We start from the raw sequence: 22,361 nt of genomic DNA, 5'->3' as shown, positions 1-22,361 counted from the left end.
CCCTTTTTACGTGGGCGCCTCTAGGCGTATCGCCCGGGCGACACCACGACACCCAGATCCGAATCCCCAAAAAAGGTAGTTTTAGTTGAAGGATCTGTTGGTTATGGAAAGATGCCGTTCACAATAGATCCTTGGCCATTATAAACCCTTTTTGTGGCCATTTAGAGAGATGACTTCTTTAGAGAGAAAAGGGACCCTAATTTGAAAACCCTAACCCTAGGCTTGAAAACCTTAGATCTTTAGAGCACAACAACAATAATCCAGACCATTTTTTGTCATCTCTAGCGCACAACAAATCTTTTTAACCACTGATTGTATGGTTAACATATGAATTAGAGAGGCAAAGAGGATGCCGGTTCTAATACAAGCTAGCCCATGAAGACTTAGGAGTCCCGAGCCATCCGTTCCAGTTTGGTATTATTTTCTTTCCCTATCTTGATTCTTCTTCTTACTATTTTGATCTTATTTTGATTATTTTTATTTGTTCATTTCTTTAAATCCTGTTTTAGTATTTTGGATCATACTGGCTCTGCCACAGATCTGAGAGCGGATCTGCTTATTTTTTGATAGATCTTACCTTAGATCTGAATTCGATATGTCCCACTTTCTCTACCACAATATTTTCATCAGTAAAGGTGTCAAGATCCAAGAGATCTTTGTTAGAAGATCTATCCGATTTTCTTCGTAAATAGTTTGACACCTACCATGGGGCATTTCAAGATTGATCCGAGCTCCTAAACACGAAGTTTTGTTGACAAAAAAGTCCCAAAAATTGACTGGGACCAGGACTTAGGGTTTCGGTGCTACAAAAATTTTTCTTTCCTGGGCGACACCACTAGTGCTGCCCAGGTCCAGGGCGACACGCCCCCTTGTCGTCCAAATCAAAATATCTAAGATTTTTGTGAAACTTCGCAGCCTTGTTCCAAGAACTCTCTTGTGGCTGCTCAAAAAAATTTAGATCAAAATAAAGTTTTTAAAAGTACAAAAAAATATTTTTCTTGATGTTGGTTAGTTATATCTGTACTTTTCTATTTCACATTATTTTAATTTATTTCATACGAAATATCTTTTTCCCTGGTTCTGAAACTTTACTGTAACCTTATTTCATCATAACTAATAAAAAAGAAAAAAACTTAACTTTTTTTTTTTTTTTTTGGGTGACAACACCCATGTCGCCCAAATGTGTGGGCGACAACACACGACTTGTGTCGCCCAGTTTCAAAGGTCCCAGAAACTCCTGGGACCCCACAGGCCTCTTCTAGGGGCTGTTGGCTTCCAGTGCACCAATTTTTGGGTAAAACAAAAATTTTAAAAAATATAAAAAAATATTTTGCTTCAAATAGGTCTATTATGTTCTTGCCTTTCTGACTTTATTTTAGTTTGTCAATTTTTATGGAAATAATGTTTTCCCTGCTTTAACCTTGCTTAGTTTAACTGTGTTTCCTTCAATTTAAAATGATACAAAAAAAAAAAAAAAACATTGAGGTTTGCTTGCACCCTCCATGAACCGTGTCCTATTCGAGTCACCCTCGACTCGGGCCGTGCTCAACTTAGCACGGACTGTGCTTGGTCTCACTATTTTGACTATACGTTCTTAGGGGTTGCTTAACCCTCCATCTATATTATGCTTTGAGTGAGCTTTGCCTCGAAGTGCACATCACTAGACTTAACTAGTGCCAAGCGCTCGCTTTATTTCTGCATTGCATTGTGTGCTTGACAATTATGTTTTGATTGCATGCTTCTTTAAACACTCCAGCACACACCGGTACGGCAAAGCCCGGGAAACCAAAAAAACTAATATTTCGAAAACCCCCAAAATCCTTGTTAACGGCATGAGAGGAACCTAGCTTTGAGAGTCGAGGCGGATGGGATTCACGTAACTTTAAATGTGAGCGCCCCCCCATAATCCTTTGCCTCAAAGCAACTCCACGTATACTAGGACCTAGTGAAAATCCTATAACAGGAGGCCAGGACCTATGTGGGGACCTATATCAGCCTAGCCGCATTTCGATAGTTAGGAACCCACTCCTAAGCCAAGCCTATCTATAATTCTAGTCAAAAAATTTTGTGTGCTGTGCTTGCTTATTTCTGTTGGTTAATCTTAGATCTCAGTCCGAACCCGCTTTTGGTCCGAGGTCAACCGTTTGGGTCCAAGGTCCAAGGTCCAAGTTCAAGCTTGTACCCAGCTTAGCCTAGGTTCGAACCAGGTTTCTCCATGGTTCGATCTTAGGCCCCCTTTCGATCCGAGCCGAAGGCTCATTCCTAGCTCATCTTTGATCCAGTTCGGGTCCGTACCTGGTCATATCATCAAAATTCTATGGGCCCAAGTTCAGGCTTATACTCAGCTTAACCCAGGTCCGAACCAGGTTTTGCCTTGGTCCAAACTTAGGCCCCCTCTCGGATCGAGCTGAAGGCTCGTTCCTAGTTCATCTTTGATCTAGTCCGGGTCCATACGTAGTCTGATCATCAAAACTCTCTGAGTCCAAGTAGTTTTATACTCAGCTTAGCCCAAGTTCGAACCTATAAGGGCCATAATTCAGTGACACGCACAACAATGGAGGGAGAGGCAGAGGCCTAGCGACAGTTGGAGCACCGCCATGCATGCATAAGAGCTTAGTGCCGTCTGTGGTGAAGAAGCAATGGAGAAGAGCGTAGCGTCCTCTATGGTGAAGCAGTAGCGAAGAGAGGAAGAAGACGCAACGCCGGTTGTGTAAAGTGACCCATTGCAGTATGTGAATTCTGGCCTAGTGCCAAATGTGAAGCGAAGGGTGTAGCGGCACCTGTAAATCATTGCCGGCTGTGAAAGAAGAGGTAGATTCGGTTGTGTAAGAGACTCAACGTCGGTTGTGTAAGAACACGTACCGCCGGTTGTGACCCAATGCCATTCGTGAAACGAAAAGAGCAGCGCCATGTGTGAACTGAGAGCAATGGCGAGCGTGTGTCGGTCAAACGTACCGTCACCGTAGGTTTCAGCGTCGCTCCGTACATGTCAGAGCTGCGTGTGAGTGATGTGGGGTCTCATACACTTGGGTAGGAGAGGGTCTCATAGGGTCATTACTCATTAAAAATAGTTTGCAAAAAAAACAGACACAAAAACACAAGCAACTAACTGTGTCAACAAAATGAATTCATATCAATCAATAGAGTTCCTCAACAAATGAACAAAATGAATTCATATCAATTAATATAGGCGAAAATGAACAGTGATTTCTCTTACCCTCATCACTGTCCAAAGTTCATCGCACTATCACGATTGTCCGGTAGTGTTTCATTTTTTCATTTCTTTTTCTACAAATTGAAATAACCTAAAATTTGGCATGCGTATACATCTTAGTGAGGCGTACATAAGGAAAACTTAAAACAAATAATTCCCAAAAAATAATTTATCAAAATTCGTCTGAAAATTTTTTCGTAGATTTGTATATTTTTTATGAACATACTCTCAAAATTTCAGGTCTTTTCAATTTGTAGAAAACAAATTAAAAATAAAACACTATCGGATAATTGTGACCGTATGATGAACTTTGGATGGTGATGAGCGTAAGCGAAATCATTGTTCATTTTTGCCTATAGGCGTTTTGTAGTATCTTCCATATATATATAAAGATGGTACAAAGTTGTGTTTTTCTCAAGACTACTATCAAGAGAAGATAGTAAGTCAGACCATTGGAAATAAAAATTCATAGCTGGTCTGCCACACCTTTTTGCAGAAAAGGTAAAAACAAAGGCTTAAAAATAAGCATGATGGAATTAGTCCTTATTCTTTGTATACATAAGGAGAATTATCAGTTGAGATTTGTGCTGAGGGTCTGGCTTTACGTATAGACTTGAAACTTTGAAGGCAATTAGAAAAACAGAGAATAACGGGGAGGAAGGAATTACGGGACTTCTGCGAGCAATTTGGATCCAATACTCTACCCCCTTCAAAGCCTTTTCATAAAAGAAAACATGAAAAATTCAGAAAAAGAAAATTTAAACATTATTCAAAGGCAAAAGAAAAATTTTCCAAAAAAATCATACAAGATAAACCATCTTTTAAACATAGGAGAAAAAGGATAATCCCTATCTGTTATAATTGTGGCAAAGTTGGCCATTACAAAAACAAATGTAGGGTTCAAAGAAAAATTAACTCTTTAGAGATAGATGATAATATTAAGAGGCCATTATTTGAAATACTCCAAATTGATAATAAAACATCTGATTCCTCAGAAACAGAAGAGGAAATACATATTGGGGAAATAAATGATGAGGATATCATATCAGTAGTTCTGATTCAGACTCCGATAATGAAAATAGTCCAGAGAAAGAAAAAGAAAATTGCCAATGTGATTTTTATAAGCCAATAATGGATATGAACGGGTTAAGCATCAATACTTTCACAAAAGAAGAAGACTTGATCATAGACTTTATCGACAAAATAGAAATCAGATTTCTATCCTCCAGAAGAACTACATTAAGAATTGTTGAATCTAGCATTAGAGATCCTCCCAGAAGCTCTACCTTTTCAATCCCACAGTCAGAATATGAAAGATTATCTACTCATAGAAGAACTATTATCGAAAGACTTAATAGAACTCCAAATCAGGTTCAACAACCAGTCTATAGAGTAGATACTCCAGGATCCTCTGAAATAGAAGAACAAGAACCAACACGCTATGATCTAGACTTTGATGTAAATGTTATTCAAAAAGAAGAATTTAAAATTGACAAAGAATGGATCAGAAAAGATTTATACTCTGAAGAAAATAGGACGGACCAATTGCTCTTGATCATTTACCTTTTGATTCAACACAGCACCAAGTCCTAGTTCTGAGGCATCTGTTTGTACTATTTTAAATGCTGCAGGACTTGATAGAGCTAGGCATGGCAATTCCTTAGCTTTTGTTTTAATTTTTCTGATTGCCTTGGTATGTCCTTCAATCCATTATGGAGGATTCTTTTTTAACCTTCGGAATAGGGGCTTTGCTTTTAAAGCCAAATCTTTATAAAAATTTGAAATATAATTTAAACAACCAAAGAACCTTTGTAATTCTGTTTTTCCTGTGATTATATCTGGAAATTTGGAGGCAAATTCTATTGCTCTATCGATGGAAATAATTCTTCCTTGGAAATTATTGTGCCCTAAAAATCTAATTTTTGTCTGGCATAGATTTATTTTCCTCTCTAAAACTACTAAGCCAGCATTTTTTAACAGAATGACTCCAAACTATCTTGGACACGTGTCCCAGCCATTACCACTACCGACAAAAGAGCCACCGCTGCCGACAAAAGTCACTATCACGATAACCATTATCTTCCATATATATATACATATATATATATAGAGTGAGAGAGAGAGAGAGAGAGAGAGAGAGATTGAACCCAGTAATCAAGATTAAGAAGAATTGAAATAAGGTGCAAAATCCAAATTAGTGAACATAAATGTATCAAAATGTCCGATGCAAAATTCATATATGTATCAAGATGTTCTGTGCAGAATGTTTGGACTAAACATATATAAGAGAAATAGGGCACAACAACCCTAATCCCAAGAAATCCTGACTATTTTCTGTCATCTCTAGGGCGCAACAAATCTTTTCAACCACAGATTGTCTGGTCAACATATGAATTAGAGAGGCAATGAGGATGCCGGTTCTAATACAAGCGAGCCCTTGAAGGCTCAGGAGTCGCGGGCCATCCGGTCCAGTTTGGTATTATTTTCTTTCCCTTTCTTGATTCTTCTTCTTACTGTTTTGATCTTATTTTGATTATTTTGATCTGTTCATTTCTTTAAATCGTGTTTTAGTATTTTGGATCATACAAGCTCTGCCACAGATCTGAGAGTGGATCTGCTCATTTTTTGACAGATCTTGCCTTAGATTTGAATTCGATATGTCCCACTTTCTCTACCACAATATTTTCATTAGTTTAAGGTGTCAAGATCCAAGAGATCTTTGTCAGAAGATCTATCCGATTTTCATCGTAAACAGTTTGGCGCCTACCATGGGGCATTTCGAGCTTGATCCGAGCTCCTAAACACGAAGTTTTATTCACAGTTTTTACTATTTTTTTTTGCAAAAATGTCCCAAAAATTGGTTGTTACCAGGACCCAGGGTTTTGGTGTTGCGAAACCCTGTCTGTCCTAGGTGACACCACTAGTGCTGCCCTGGTCCAGGGCGACATGCTCCCCTGTCTCCCAAATCAAAATATCTAAGATTTTTTTGAAACTTTGCAGTCTTGTTCCAAGGACTCTCTTGTGGCTGCTCAAAAAGTTTTATATCAAAATAAAGCTTTTAAAAATACAAAAAAATATTTTTCTTAATGTAGGTCAGTTATTTTTTCACTTTTATAATTCACTTTATTTTAATTTATTTATCAGAAATATCTTTTTCCTTGCTTCTGAATGTTTACTATAACCTTATGTCATCATACGTAATAAAAATGAAAAAACATAAATTTTTTTTTTTTTGGGTGGCAAAACCCATGTTGCCCAAATGTATGGGCAACACCACACGACTCATGTCGCCTAGTTTCAAAGGTCCCAGAAACTCCTGGGACCCTACAGGCCTCTTCCAGGGGCTGTTGGCTTCCTATGCACCAATTTTTGGATAAAAATAAAATTTTAAAAAATATAAAAATTTTTTTGCTTAAAATAGGTCTGTTATGTTCTTGCCTTTCTGACTTTATTTTAGTTTGTTAATTGTAATTAAAAACATGTTTTCCCTGCTTTCACCATGCTTAGTTTAACTATTTTTCCTTAAATTTAAAATGATAACAAAAAAAAAAAAAACATTGAGGGTTGGTTGCACCCTCCATGAACCATGTCCCATTCGAGTCACCCTCGACTCGGGCCGTGCTCGACTTAGCACGGACTGTGCTTGGTCTCACTGTTTTGACTGTACCTTCTTAGGGGTTGCTTAATCCTCCATCTATACTGTGCTTTGAGCGAGCTTTACCTCTAAGTGCGCATCTCTCGCCTTAACTAGTGCCAAGTGCTCGCTTTATTTCTACATTGCATTGTGTGCTTGACAATTATTTTTTGATTGCATGCTTCTTTACACACTTCAGCACACACTGGACCGGCAATGCCCGTGAAACTAAAAAAACAAATATTTCGAAAACTCCCACAATCCGTGTTAACGGCGTGAGAGGAACCTAGCTTTGAGAGTCGAGGCAGTTGGGATTCACGTAACTTTAAATGTGAGCGCCCCCCCATAATCCTTTACCTCAAAGCAACTCCTCGTATACTAAGACCTAGTGAAAGTCCTATAACAGGAGGCCAGGACCTACGTGGGGACCTATATCAGCCTAACCGCATTTCAATAGTTAGAAACCCACTCCTAAGCCAAGCCTATCTATAATCCAGGGCAAAAATTTTCATGTGCTGTGGTTTCTTATTTTTGTTGGTTAATTTTAGAACTCAGTTCGAACCCGCTTTTGGTCCGAGCTCAACCTTTTGCGTCCAAGTCCAGGCTTGTACCTAGCTTAGCCCAGGTCCGAACCACGTTTCTTCTTGGTTCGATCTTAGGCCCCCTCTCGGTCTGAGCCTAAGCTCGTTCTTAGCTCATCTTTGATCCAGTTCGGGTCCATACCTGGTCATATCATAAAAATTCTCTGGGCCCAAGTTCAGGATTTTATCTAGCTTAGCCCAAGTCCGAACCAGGTTTTACCTTGGTCCGAACTTAGGCCCCACTCTGTTCGAGTTGAAGGCTCGTTCCTAGTTCATCTTTGATCCAGTCCGGGTCCATACCTAGTCTGATCATCAAGACTCTCTGGGTCCAAGTTCAGGCTTATACCCACCTTAGCCCAGGTTCGAACCTGTAAGGACCATAATTCAGCGACACGCACAGTGATGGAGGGAGATGCAAAGGCCTAGCGCCTGTTGGAGCACCGCCGCACATGCATAAGGGCTTAGGGCTGTCAATGATGAAGAAGCAGTGGAGAAGAGCTTAGCGTCGTCTATGGTGAAGCAGCAGCGGAGATAGGAAGAAGACGCAGCGCTGGCTGTGTAAAGCTACCCATTGCAATCTGTGAATTCAAGCCCAGCGCTGGATGTGAAGTGAAGGGCGTAGCGGCACCTGTAAACCATTGTCGGCTGTGTAAGAAGAAGTAGAACCGATTGTGTAAGAGATCCAACGCCTGTTGTATAAGAACACGTGGCGCCGGCTGTGACCCAGCGCCATCTGTGAAATGAAAAGAGCAGCGCCATTTGTGAACTAAGAGCAATGCCGTGAGTGTGTGGGTCAAACGTACGGTCACCGTACGTGTCAGCGTCGCTCCGTACATGTTAGAGCTGCGTGTGAGTGTCGTTAGCCACAATATTTTTCAACCACCCTTCCGTTTTTTTTTATAGGCTTCCCCTCTTTAGGCAACCTGTTTTTCCCTCATTCTTCCACCTTAAAGTCTCTCTCTCTCTTGGAAACCCACTGCCGCCCCTTGAAGACAGCCAACAGGTGAAGGTGGGAGAAGCCAGGGAAGTGGGTCTAGTGGCATGCGTCACTCAACCACATAAATATTTAAATTTTGTAGGTATGAAAAGGAAGATAACATAATGAGATGTGTGTGTGAGAATGCATTGTGAAGAGTTTGAAATCTCAGATGCCATGATCAATGATGTATATGGTTTTATTTGTGGTGGAAGTGTGCGAAGTAGTTCTCTTGTAGGATTAGTTTTATATGAACTTGGTTTTGCATCAAGATTTTCTTTGACTTATGATGTATTGAATGCTCTTGAATATATGTGAAACTTGAGGTTGTGAATTTCCAGAACTGTGATTATTATTGTACCGCACTTTTTAATATCCAAACGATGTAGAAATGAGCCGAAATTGGTTTCGAATGAAAGATATGCTGGTCTTATTTAATCGTAATATTTATACCATTTCGAAATTCTGCATGGACTGAGAGTTATTCCCCAAAATATAAGGGTATGTCATTGCCACAGTTGCAGGAATCACAGCAACTGTTACCCATTTTACGTCGAGATTTTGGCCCACTAAACGATGTCCAAATGTTTCCAAATCTCCGAAGTTTGGAAGATCTCTGAGCGAGCTTGGAGTTACATGTTTTGAGGATTTTGAAATTTCCAATGAATTGTGAGTTACACCCCGAAATGTGGGGGCCTGTCGTTGATCACTGTTGCAAGCAATTCCAGCAACTATGACTCTTTTGGTGCCGCACATTTGGCCAATCAAACGATGCCTGAACACCTTCAAACTATTGCCGTTTTTAAGTTCTATGTGTAAGCTTCTGGTTGCATGTTTAAACCATATCGAAACTCTCCCTAGATTGGGTGTTTTACCTTCGGAAAGAAGGGTACATTACTGTCACTCGTCATCTGGAAATTCAGTCATGTGATAGTTTTCATAAAATGAGTGCCACGTGTTGAGTGCCGTAGTGAGAATGTGATAAAGTGTTACGAATACTTCTTGGTAAGCGTACATGCCTTGTGATAACCCTCTTATGATGGATGTTTCGTGCTTAGTGGCATAGTGTACATGAAAGTTGTATACTCCTGAACAAGACTCAGACTTTGCATGATGAAAATGGAAATTATCTGTCATAACATACTGATTTAGCATGAATGAGTTAAATGATTGAGCATGATATGATACCGTGGTACTGGCCACTACGCGATGGGGCACCCATCGGTAGTGAATACTGTTGTGCTGGGACTGCTCTCTTCGCAATGGGGCACCCATTGGTAGTGAGGATTGTTATACTGAGGAGAGTGATGCAGGCTATATCCCTTAACTTGCTGGATGATAGAATGCAGTTAGGAGAAAGGTGAAATAGGTGGGTCGCATCCCCCGAAATTTACTAAGGTGTTACTAACGACTGATGCCATGCAAGGTAAGTGCCTATCGAACCCCTAAAGCACGCTGGGGGCCTGGTATATGAGTACGAGGCATTACAAAGAGGATTTCCCTACATGTCATTGCCCTCCCTCCTGGGAGTTAGTAGAGGTCATAAGTAATGGGATTGGCTTAGCCTGATGGATAGGGCCTCTATTGCAAGAGTAGGTGAACTAAGGAGTGAGTGGGTAATAATTGATTAGTGATTGTGAATACTGATGATTGAATCGATTGAATGATAATTGCTATATGGATAGAATGCTTATAATTGATGTACTGATTTGATCACAAATTTTCATGACTGCTGCATTGAAATTCTTTATAGTTAAATAGATTGTTTATGATTCTTGAGTAGGCCCTTTATTGATTCGCCTAGACCTACCTATTGGGCGGTATAGCTCATTCCATTTCTCCCTTCCCTCTTGCAGACTGATTACCACAAGTCAAAGGTTGGAACAACGAGCATTCCTAAAGGAGATTGGAGCCCGACTTTTTGGGAGGTAGGATCTAAATATTGTATGTGATTGGGAGGTCTAGCCTTGGATTTTGTTTATTGTATGAATTTGTTAAATTTGGGCCCAGTTGCCTTAGACTCCAATGTAATATTTTGGAAGAATGTTATGTAAAGCCCTTTTGTTATTGTATGGAGCTTTAATCAATTGGTTGCCCAATATTTTAATATTATCGATGTATTTATCTTTCCATGGTTTACTTGATTACCAAATAATGGCTTTGAATTCCCCTGACCTAATTGACAAATGCTACTTCGGGATCATGAACCCGCATTAGGTCACACTCCGTCATGTACGGTAAGGCGGTCGAACGAGGGGTCGTCAAAGAACCAGGTTCGCACCCAAGTCCGAATCTAGGCCCCCTTTTGATCAGAGCCTTGGGCTCGTACCTTGCCTAACCTTGATCCAGTCCTGGTGCACACCCGATCTGATCTTCAAAATTCTCTTGGTCAAGTCCCAAGCTTGCACCCAGCTCAGTCCAGGTCCGAACCATAGGTCTTAGTCTAGGTTCTTGCATAGGTTTAAGCATAGAGTTTCCTTTAGAGCTAAAGTAGGCTTACCCAAGTTCAAGGTCTGAACCAAAACCCATTGAGTCTCGCAGGTTACAACCAGTCTAGTCCTACCTTAGATCTTATTCAGGGTTTTTCCCCAAGAGTCAGACTAGATCTACCCTAAGGCGTTGAGTCTAGATCTCACCGAGTCTAAGAATCGTGACCCAGAATCATATCAATGCAAGATCCAACCCTATGGCCTCAGCTCAGTCTAGATCCAGACCCTCACAAATCATCCATAGCACTTGTGTCAGTGAGCCGACTCTCAACCTGCATGGAGCCAAACCTAATCGTCCAAGCCGCCTTTAGGGCCATCATTTGGAAGTCGCGAGTCAACAGGTTAATAAGATTCGTTACACTTTGAATAGTCAAAGGTCCGGCCGGGGGCAATCCTCCAAGACATAGGGGTTAACCTCAAATCCAGTTGGCACAACAAGAATAAGGCCCCGGTACAAATCTTTGAGTCAGCCTATCTCAGCCGTGTGAACCTCGATGGTCAATTAACAGCCCAACACTCCAGTCTTGGCAATCAGCCAGTTAGTGGGCGAGTGGGTTCAGATACAACTAGGGAAAGTCTACCCATGCAACCCATCACCAGTAAAGATTAGGGTTTTGACCTTACTTGATATAAAGACAATGCGAAGGTGCATGCTTACTTTCAAGACCTGCTCAATAGAGTATACACCATCCAGCGTACTCAATCTGGGAAAGTCATGTCGGAAGCTCAAGCCATGGGCCAAGTTCAACATTTCGGCTCAAACCAGAATAATGGTTGTTAGCCTACCAAACCAGCCGACTATGGGCCAGGGGTCTATTTTTAATCATCACTCGAGCCCAAGACTACCTAGAGGGAAGACTCCCTCTGGCAGTAGTTATGACCTTCCTTCACTCTTTCAGTCCAATGCTGGGGCAAGAGAATAATCTAACCCTAGGGATATATCGCCCAATCAAGGTCAGGGTCAGGTAGACTTAGCCACCCAAGGTCAGAGGTCTAGTCCTCACAGTAGCTTGAGTCGTCCATCCCAGTTAAGTGGTGATCCTATCCTGCAGGCCTCCTTGCATGGCTAAGTTGTGAGACCTCTAAGTAATGGGTATGCTTTGACCCAATTTAGCTCGGGTGAGTAAACAAGCTGATAACCAGCACTTCAAGTTCAACACACTCCTTAGGCTCTGTCCTAGGGGCAAGTTGCTACATGGGCCCAACAGCCAGCTTATATGAGCCACATACTACAAAGTCAGGCTCAACAAACCATACAATCGAGCCAGCTCACAGCTATAACGACGACTCAATTTCTTCGCATGAAACACCTTCAAGACTCTCTAGAGAAAATGGGAATATGGGACTTCTCAACTTCTAAAGCTTATGTACAAGAAATTCTAGGACACCTAGAAGATTTTCCAGTGGGGTTTTTCATGCCACAGTTCAGAAAACGATTTTGAGAGAAAGAGCATCCAGAGGCACACATCAAAGCCTACTTATTGATGGTCCACACACTGCGAGACCGACCCAACCAACTTAAGGTCATGTTCTCGCAAGCTTATCAAAAGAACCTTTGATGTGGCACCAAAGATTCACGAAGGATGACCCACACAAAACTCCTGACGAACTGTTCAGGTAATTTACCTCCCTCTATAGTGGAGGAAGGCTAAGACCCGCCACCCTTTGTTGAGTTAAGTTTCATCAAACAGAAGTCGGGTGAGTCTCCGTCCTTATTTATAACCAGATTCAAAGAGGCCACTATGCGAGTCAGTAAAACTCCACTCCTTGAAGCTGCAAAGGTAAGAATGACATTAGAGAACATGACTCAGAATATGTCACGTTCTTCTGTATGGGTGCAGTCGCTTACTCATTTGGTGTTATGCTTGAAAGAGTATCGCAATATGAGCGAGCCAAGGAAGATGAGACCATAGACTTTGATAATTCGATTGGTGGAGAGTCCTCTCAAGAAGGAGAGGTGAACATGATCAAGAAAAGCAACCCTTTTGCAAACCATTCACAAGGAAAGATTAAAATCTATTCTACCACACGGAGAATGCAGACTTTCACACAAAGGGAATTCACTACCATTGATGAGCCTATGACCGATGTCATGAAGAAGCTGCTTAAGGCAAGATTCATAGAAGTACCGATATAAGCCAAGATTGCTCTTTTCCATGAAGGTGATACATCTCGATGGTGTGATTGGAATCAAAACTATGCTCATAGCACTGAGGAATGTCGAGCTTTAAGACATAGAGTTCAAGATCTCATCGATAACGGCAAGATAGGTATCAAAAAGGAAGATGTTGACAGCAAAGAAGAATTAGAAACTCTAGATGTCTCGACAAAGAATACTGATGTCAGCCTGATTAACTCAGGAGAATCACAATCTATGCCCAAATTTAAAGAGCATCGACAGAGGACTTGAAGCACAACAAGAAATCAACTGGAAAGTCTAGTAGATCAAGAACAAAATGAGAATAACCTCACCCAGGAGATAATGACTAAGGATACTCAAGTTGTAAGCAGTGAGGATGATCTTAGCTCCAAGCCCATAACCGAAGAAAGGGGAAAAGAAAGGGGTATCGTATATGAAATTCCACTCCAAGATGCACTCCCAAAAGTGGCACAAGAAATTCCCATCATCAAGAGTCGCACTAAGGCATATGAACCCTTCAAACTGTACTTCCAAGTTAACACAATAAATGGTTCATATGTGTGTGACAGCGAATCAAACTATCAAGAGCAATATGGACTCAAGCATAAGCTCAACTAAGGTTTTGAAGCTATGGATTCTCAAGCACATGACGACAAGAAAAACATTAATTCTTGGACAATAACTCGTGAGGGGACAAATGAGCAAGTCCTAAATGGAAGCTCTTTACTCAAAACCTTGACAACCTACCTAAGTGGGATCAATATGATGAGGACGAAGTTTTAGATATTGATGTGATCCAGATCAACGAGAAAGGATCATCTTTCGAAAAAGGGGTCAACACCCCAAAGTCTCCCATTACTCTTCTAAACAAGAGGCAAACACCTCAAATATCAAAAGAAGTCGAACCTTTGGAAATTCTAAGGGGCCTACCTGGGCCACCTTCACCAGACTTCTTCGCCAACACACGTATATGGGATGAGGAGCCAAGCTTAGAAGATTTAACCGAGTCACCTCTCGAGGTGAACCCAATTATAGATGATGGAGAAGCAAAGAGCCCAACTTTGACTATTCCAAAAACTTTGGCATCTTCACTAGAGTTGATAGAGCTCGAACCTTTGGAAATTCTAAGGGGCCCACCTGGGCCACCTTCACAAGATTTCTTGAATTATCCAACAATCTGAGATTAAGAATTGGATATTAAAAATCTGATCTTGTTACCTCCTCAAGAGGCCGGCTCTCTAAAAGTCATTAACGACATGAGCACAACTCCGATAACCGGAGCACCACCATAGCAAGAGAATTCATCCTGTGAAGAACAAGTTCCCAACGGAATAGAAAGCTCTGCAGGGGCAACCCCATCAAAATATTCAGTGGGGGCAAACTCCTCTCATGAAGAGGATACAATAGGGGCAAGTAATGAGATTGAACTCTTATTTGTTGATTCCCAACCTGTCATAAGGCCGTTTAATACAACAGGGGCAACTAACGAGATTGAACCCTTCTTCATTGACACCCAACATATGTAGTAAGGCCATCTAATACCAACTCAATCACTCTTCTTGTGCGAGAGTCTCCCCTAAGCTCGAGCACTAAAAAGGAGCCTACCATGGAGTTAACCTCTGAAAAGCAATTCAAAAATTTGCAATGAAAAGGATTATAGAAAAGGAGTTAGGTGATCACTCGTCTTTTTACAAATAACCGAATGAGGCATTCATGCCTCACACTTCAAGTACTCCATTAACAGAAAAACCTTGATGAGCCTAATCGTCCATACAGAAGACTGAGGGATTGTGAAACTGAGTTTTTTAGTCCAAAATCAAGGTTCAAGTGAAGCAGCTTAAAGGAAACGTTCAATGTAGATTCAGCAACCATTGTCCAAGAGATTTTGGATGCCAACCTCGGTCAAGGGAAATCAAAGGAAGACCATTATTAGAACCTCCCTGCCACTTGGAGGAGGGAAAGATGATCGAATTCTTACATGATTTTAAGGCAAATTTCGAAAAAAAAAGAGGGCAAGTTTGACACTTCTTCCTCATCCCCCTCTTCCTTTGTCCTTGTTTCCTTCTTCTTCTTCTTAAAAAAAAAAACAAAAAAAATACGCTCGGCTAAAAATCCGAAAGGAATCCGAAGCATTGAAAAAAGGCTATTGGGCTGAACACCCGAAAAGGACCCCAAAGTGGAAAAAAAAAAAAAAAAAGAAAAAATTTCCGATATGCTGGAAATCTGAAAGGAACCCTATGCTTTGGCGAAAAAGCTACTAGGCTGAACACCCGAAAGGGACCTGAGAGCGATGAAAAGAAGAAGTTATCTCCTTCATTTTACTCTTCAAAGTCTTTTCTCTCTAAACATCTTCTCGTCCTCTCCCTGAGTCAAAGTGGTGTTAAAAGAAATTCAATAAGTATTAGCCTGATGGAACATTGTTAAGGACCTAGATCGTCTGTAACATCGAAAGGTGAGTGGTGGAGGAATGAATTAAAAAATCCAAAGAGATTATGAACGTCTAAGGGCGGTATCCTATATTTTCAAGACTTTGTTTCACTCAAAACTCCACAGAACTCTCCTAGAATTGCGACATAAGAGCTGAGGTTGGAAGATAAATAAATACTTGATGATTCCTTGTCTCGAAGATTCAAGCGAGGACCCGATACGCTGACATAGGGTCCACCAAAGGGGTCCCAAGTGGTTAAACTGTAAGACCCACATTAAAAGAAAACCACCCCCCAATAGGGGCAACAAAATATAATATAATAATAATATTAATAATAATAATAATAATAAAACTCCTCGGTCGTATGACAATAACTGCCGACTACACCGTCCATCACTGCATGATGTTAAACTTCTTAGAGGGCTCTATGGTTGCAGGCGTTAAAACTGCTAACCAACCTTGTTGTTTTTCGAAATATTTCTCTTTTAAAAATTTTCAATATATGTCATGTGTTTTCAAAAAGTTTAATTTCTTTGTTAAAATTGTGACCTGTCCAAGCTTTGGGTTCTGTTTTTTTTTTAAATTCCCCCTTGTTTTCAAAATTTCTAAAAAAGACAATCAAAACGAAGGAGCTTGGACACCTGTAAATAATGATTATCGCGTTGCTGCCTCGTCTCCCTCTATGGGATCGGCCATACAAGTCTCTTCCTATAGAAAACTTTCTCTTACAAAAATCCTTAGGAAACCTTGAGGAAATCAAAGAAAATGTGAGGATTAAAAATTCAAACTGTGAAACCCTTGAAGTTAAGTGGCATGACCAGAAAATCCAACTCGAGTTTCAAGCTTTTGTAACTCATCGACATCTCACGCCGAAAACTCTAGGATGGAAAATGCCCTAGGTGGGTGAGCTCGGTAATCGCAATGACTTGAAGGGATTAGTTGGTGTGCCCTCTGACCACATGATATCAGGAAGAAATTTAAAATGTTTGCATTATCTTTGACATGCGCCTGCTCCTCGAAGAACAGGGAATGCCAAATTATCTACTTCTTAGCCACTCACTTGTCTCTCGAAAGACAGAGAATGCCAATGAGGGGCAACTGTGGATACCCCATTTTAAATCTAACAAATTTTATTGTTTCTTGAACCTTTAGGACCACACCTATCCTAGTCCACACGGCCTACCCTGTGACCTGGAACCTTTAGGACCACACCTATTCATAGTCCACACAGCCTACCCTGTGACCTGTAACCAATCTGCTTACCCAGAACCCTTCAAATACCTTGTTTTGACCCAGAATCCTATAGACGCCCTAATTTATAAAAAAAACATTAAAAATAGTAGAAAAATCCTTTTTTACCAAAATTTGGTTTGGTCGACACTACGAATGTCGTTCAACCTAGACTAGGCGAGACAAGTAGTGTCCCCCAGACTTGGGCGAGGGCGACACCACTAGTGTCGCCCAACCCTTTTTGGCCCAAAATAGAAATTTCCTTCTTGGGTTGATTTCTTCCCTTTTTGTGCAATTTTTACCTTTTTTTATTTGGATGACACTAGGCGTGTTGCCCGTGTCTCCCTGATCCGGATCCCCAAAAAGGGTATTTTGACTGAAGGATCTATTGGTTATGGAAATATGCCCTTCCCAACAGATCCTTGGAATTTATAAACCCTTTTTGCTGGCCATTTAGCGAGAGGACATGTTCAAAGAGAAAAGAAACCTAAATCTGAAAACCCTAACCCTAAGCCAGAAAACCTTAGATCTCTAGGGCACAACAACCCTAATCCTAAGAAACGCTGACCATTTTCAGTCATCTCTAGGGGACAAAGACCCTTTTCAACCATAGATTGTCTGGTCAACATCTCAATCAGTGAGGCAAATAGGACACCGATTCTGATACGGGCAAGCCCTCGAAGGCTCAAGAGTCCCGGGCCATCTGTCCCGGTTTGGTAATGTTTTCTTCCCCTTTCTTTATTCTTCTTCTTATTGTTTTGATTTTATTTTGATTATTTTGATCTATTCATTGATTTGAATTCTTTTTTTAGTATTTGGGATCATGTTGTCTCTGTCATCTATCTGAGAGCGGATCTGCTCATTTTTGGGCAGATATGGCCTCAGATCTGATTTCGATTCGTCCCACTTTCTCTACCACAATATTTTCATTAGTTTAAGGTGTCAAGATCCGACAGATCTTCGTCAGAAGATCTCTTTGAATTTCATCGTAAACAACCGTAAAAACCACCAGGCACCAAACCAAGAAAGCAGAACTCCACGCATGCATCACATCAGGGGAAGACAAGCGAGATTCTAGAAGAAGCAAGTTTTGCTTTTGGAATCCCCCAATAATCATATCATAGCACTCTTCTTCCTCGAATCCCCAAGACCCCTAATGTTCCTAGTTTGTTGGAACTAAAAAATAATCAAAATACCCCTGACAAGGTGTGAAATTGACTAGATTACCCCTGTGCCTTATCTCTCATACTTGCATGCGGCTTCTTGTACCCAAGTTCCCAAACATGAAGCCAAATTTCTATGTAATGAAACTACACAATTTTGACTTTTGGAGTCATGTAAACTTTTACACAATAAATTACTTGTCACTACACCAAATTTCCTAAACCTCAACAAATCCCAAAATGACCAACTAATAAAGAGAAAATGACAAAATCATCTTGGAGCTGAAAAATAAAATGACAATGACAAATACATCTTGGTAACAAAATATGATTCTAAAATTAAAAATTTGATCCTGGTGACTAAAAAAACTTGAAAAAGTCAAACTCATCCTTGAGCCAAATACTCCTAGATCTGATTTGCATCATCCTCCCCGGGTTGGAGAAGATTGGACTCCATCGGTAGTCATCACCATGACACTCGAATAGGTCTTGAACGTTTTAGATTGAGGAGATAAAGAAGAAGCCGGGCAATAAAACCCTGGTTTATAGTGGAATTCCTAACAGTCTCTGAATTTCCCCAGAGCTGGTGAAAATGTTTCTAAGGATTTTAAAAGGCCACCTACCAAGTTTTGTCGCAATCCGACATGTCTACAACAATCTAGACAAAGAAACAGTTTCGAAAAAATTAGCCTCTACACCCTGAAACGGACCCTACAATTGGAACCCCATTATCGGAGTGTCAAATAGCTATCGGACCACTGCCTTTGGATCCGACATGGTCAAAAACCACTAGGGGCCAGGTTTCGGCTTAAACAGACATTCCACGACAAAGTTATGGGTAAAAGACTAAAAACGAGTAGGCCGCACGCTATTTCCATGCGCCCTCCTTGCACCAGTCTCCATTATGGAGACTGGTTTTCACAGTTTTGAGTAGTAAATTTCGAGAGCCATATCCATTTCGTCCCAAGTCCGGTCACGCTCAAATTTTATGAGCGTGTTAGTCTTGTCAAAATGAGCGTTTTGATATGTGGCAAGCCTTGTAATGATGCCCGAGCAGGGAGAAAAGCTTGAGAGAAGTTGGTAATTCATGGCAAAAGTTGCAGGAACTTAAGCACTGACACGTTTCGCTTGAGTGGCCGTATTACGACGCTCGCATACCCGATCGACGCGAAACCAGTTCCATCATGTGCGTAAGGTAGGAAATTATGTCTGGGCCGAACATCTTACGTGATGAACAGTCGTATTTCACATGCGATGGTAATAAAGTTGTGGCCGTCGAAATTTAGATTCTGATCAACCGCCGATTCTAAGCGTATGGTTTGCATGGCTATTATTTTTGTTCTCATGTGTTCAATACGGACGATGGCTTGCACGCTGTTGAAGCTGCAACAGTGGGAATTGTCCCACCCCCAACCGGGTGAACTGTTGATTCTCTTCTAGAATCGGGTGAACCGATTCCCGTGTCAGCTCGCTCGAGTCCGTGCTGACTTGGCAATTATTAAGTCACTGACCGTAACCAAACATTGAATTGGATTAGATGGGCTTGTTCAACCTGCTCTGAATTGTCATGTTCAGACTTTTGGCTCTAGTTTTAGTCATAAAGATCTTTTATTTTAATAAATGTAACAATAGTATTAGAGTAAGCAATAATTAACCCAAAGCCACTTCTTGAATTTTGTATACTGAGTACTATGTTTTTAGCTAACATGTGTCAAACATGTCACCCAAGATCTTTCCAATCTTTTTTAAATTGATATGGGTTTGAAGAACATCAGGAACGAATTATTGGGTCAGGAAACCCCCTAGAGAATAGAATCACATGCAACATGTTTAATGCATACTACTCAATATAACCTAATATATCAGCTCCATTGTCATTGAATTAAAATAAATCAACTTATTTGATAATCTGGCTAGAAATAGCCAATTCATTGCCTAGCATGCTTTTAATAAAATAAGTTGGCATTGATATTATGTCCTTTTCCTTTTAGTTTTCTGATAATTGTTTAACTTTTAGCTTTAGTTAATTTCTGCCCTCATTCACTGCTTAAATATTTCTAAGGTCAAGATATTTTGAGATAGCTAGTTTGCTATATCAAAAACACAATATGAAATTCCTTCTAGTTTCTGTGGTGACTTTGCAACTAATTATTGTCTGCAAAGTGTATTTGTTATATAACATTGGTACTTATTTTAATTTAATGATTACTAGGAACCAATTCTTCAGGGTTGCTTTCTTCGAGCTCGAGCTATGGGACTGACCCATGATTGATCAGGTATTAGATTACCAGAGGAGAACATGCGGAATTCAAACTCTTGGTCTTTTTCACTTTTCCAAATTTATTTAGTTATCAACTATTATCTGAATGTATTTTGTTGTTTCTGGGCATGGCAAAAAGGGTGAGGAGGATGATAAGATAATTGCAGTGTGTGCGGATGATCCAGAATATCGACCCTACACTGACATCAAAGAACTCCCACACCGTCTAAAAGAAATTAGGCAATTATTTGAAGAAGAAACTGCTCCTCTTACATAGTTTGAAATTACAGTAATTCTTTACAAATGTATGGTATGTGATAAGAGGGGGTTTATTTCTCTCCTTATTTAAGTGGGTTTCACATGTGGTCTGTGGTACATGGCTCTTTATGCAACCTACATTTTGCAAAGCTTGAGATGTTAATGGACCCTACGATTGGATATCTATTGATTATCAAAAGCTAATATATAATAATTCATGTTCTTTACTTCATGAAATCACTTGGGCAATATATCCGTTTGATGTCTCAATAGTTGAATAAATCCATCCAGCTATTGTTTTTTCATTTTTTATTTATTTCAAATTTGTCCCTTGATATTTGCTCTACAATACATTTGTCACGTTATATTTCTTGTTTGGCTAAATTCATGGACCTCTATCCTTAGAAGAGGTTCAGAATTTGTATTCGCTTTGCCATGTACAAGTCTTTTTGGCTTATCAATTCAGTACTTCGAACCAGATAGTTATGGCTAAGATATATGGCAACAAAAACAACTATTGTTGTTGGGCCTTGGGCTACATATAAATATTGATAATTATAAATACTTTTTTCGTGATTGAGATTCCATTCTTGGCTATCCATTTGTTGAAACCTGGAAACCTAGTTAGGATTCATCGAATGTTTCTTTCATTACTCTCTTCTATGCATAAGTTTACATCCTATAGTCTCGTCATAGGGATGACAATGGGCCGAGTGGACTGGCCGGGCTCAGCCCTAAAACACTAGAGCTTGGGCCACATAATGTGGTCTGCGGGTTAGGCTACGGATGGGCAACTATGGCCCCTAGGGTAGGGCTAGGTAGCGTTTGGGCCAAGGTTGGCCTGGTTTAGCTCGATCTGCTTTCTTATTCCTTGTTGTATTCTTTTTTTATCTTTAAATTTTATTTGGCATAGCCCAGACTGGCCCAACCTTGATAGAGGGTGAGGTGTTGGGCCTTGTCTAGGGCTTCTTTTGCCCGATCAAGGCTGGAGCAGGCCCTATGGGAACATGGGCTAAACTCGCGCCAAGGCTGGCCTGGATTAGGTTTGGACATTGCTAGCCCTATCTCTTCATCACCTTCATACCCATAAATAGGACCGGATGAGACATGCACATGTGACCACATGATTTATATGGTCACATGGATGAGATAATTCCTTCCCTAGCAATTGTGGAGCAAGGTAATCGAAATGCCCTTTGGGCAGGTATTTTCCTACACACCAAAGGGAGATAAAATGAAAAACAGAGGGTAAAAAAGGTATTAAAACATGGATCGGCTGCTTGGTTCGGCACTCCTTGAACTTATCTCGGTCCTCCTTTGTACCAGATTGGTCGGCCAAAGGCGGTCTATGTGAAATTAAAATTAAGGGTGTCGTTTGTATCGAGTCTAGGCACTAAGCAATCACATTAGAGACTACCTTCAAATAGTGTCGAGCAATGTGGTTTTAATATTGGAAATCTTTCTGATAGCCTTAAAATATTTTTTCATATTTGTTTATAAAGTTTAAAGCTTAAAAAATAGTTTAGTTCGACATATCTATGAAAACTTGAAAATCTTGAAAATTGATGGTCAAAAAATGTATACAAAATGCACTATTTCCAAAACTTGAAATCAATTTTTTTTCTCATGCTCAGGCATCTTGAAGTCGAGATGATCAATTTGAAGATATTTGAGCATCAAAACAACCTCTTCTGGTAAGATATTTGAAGTAGGCTCAAATTTGATTGTTTAAAGCCTCGGCTCTGTATAAACATTTCCCTAAGATTAAAATTGATAAAATAGGGAGAGAAAAATTGCATAAATTATTTCATTCTATAAAATTTTTGTAAAGATAACATAGATCAAGTAAAAGAAGTACATCATAGAAGTGGAATAATGGGTTTGGAAAGGAATATTATTAAATCTCTATTTGGCCGAAAGAGGTATAAAAAATATGACCATGTTGAATGTTCCCATTGAATGTCAACTATTTTTAAAAGGGACTGGCA

Source organism: Amborella trichopoda, chromosome 7 (genome assembly GCF_054954075.1).
Source record: "Amborella trichopoda isolate Santa Cruz 75 chromosome 7, AtrichopodaSantaCruz75HAP2 v2.0, whole genome shotgun sequence".
NCBI lineage: Eukaryota > Viridiplantae > Streptophyta > Magnoliopsida > Amborellales > Amborellaceae > Amborella > Amborella trichopoda.
The sequence above is the reverse complement of the archived record's forward strand: the minus strand, read 5'-3'. Positions refer to the sequence as shown.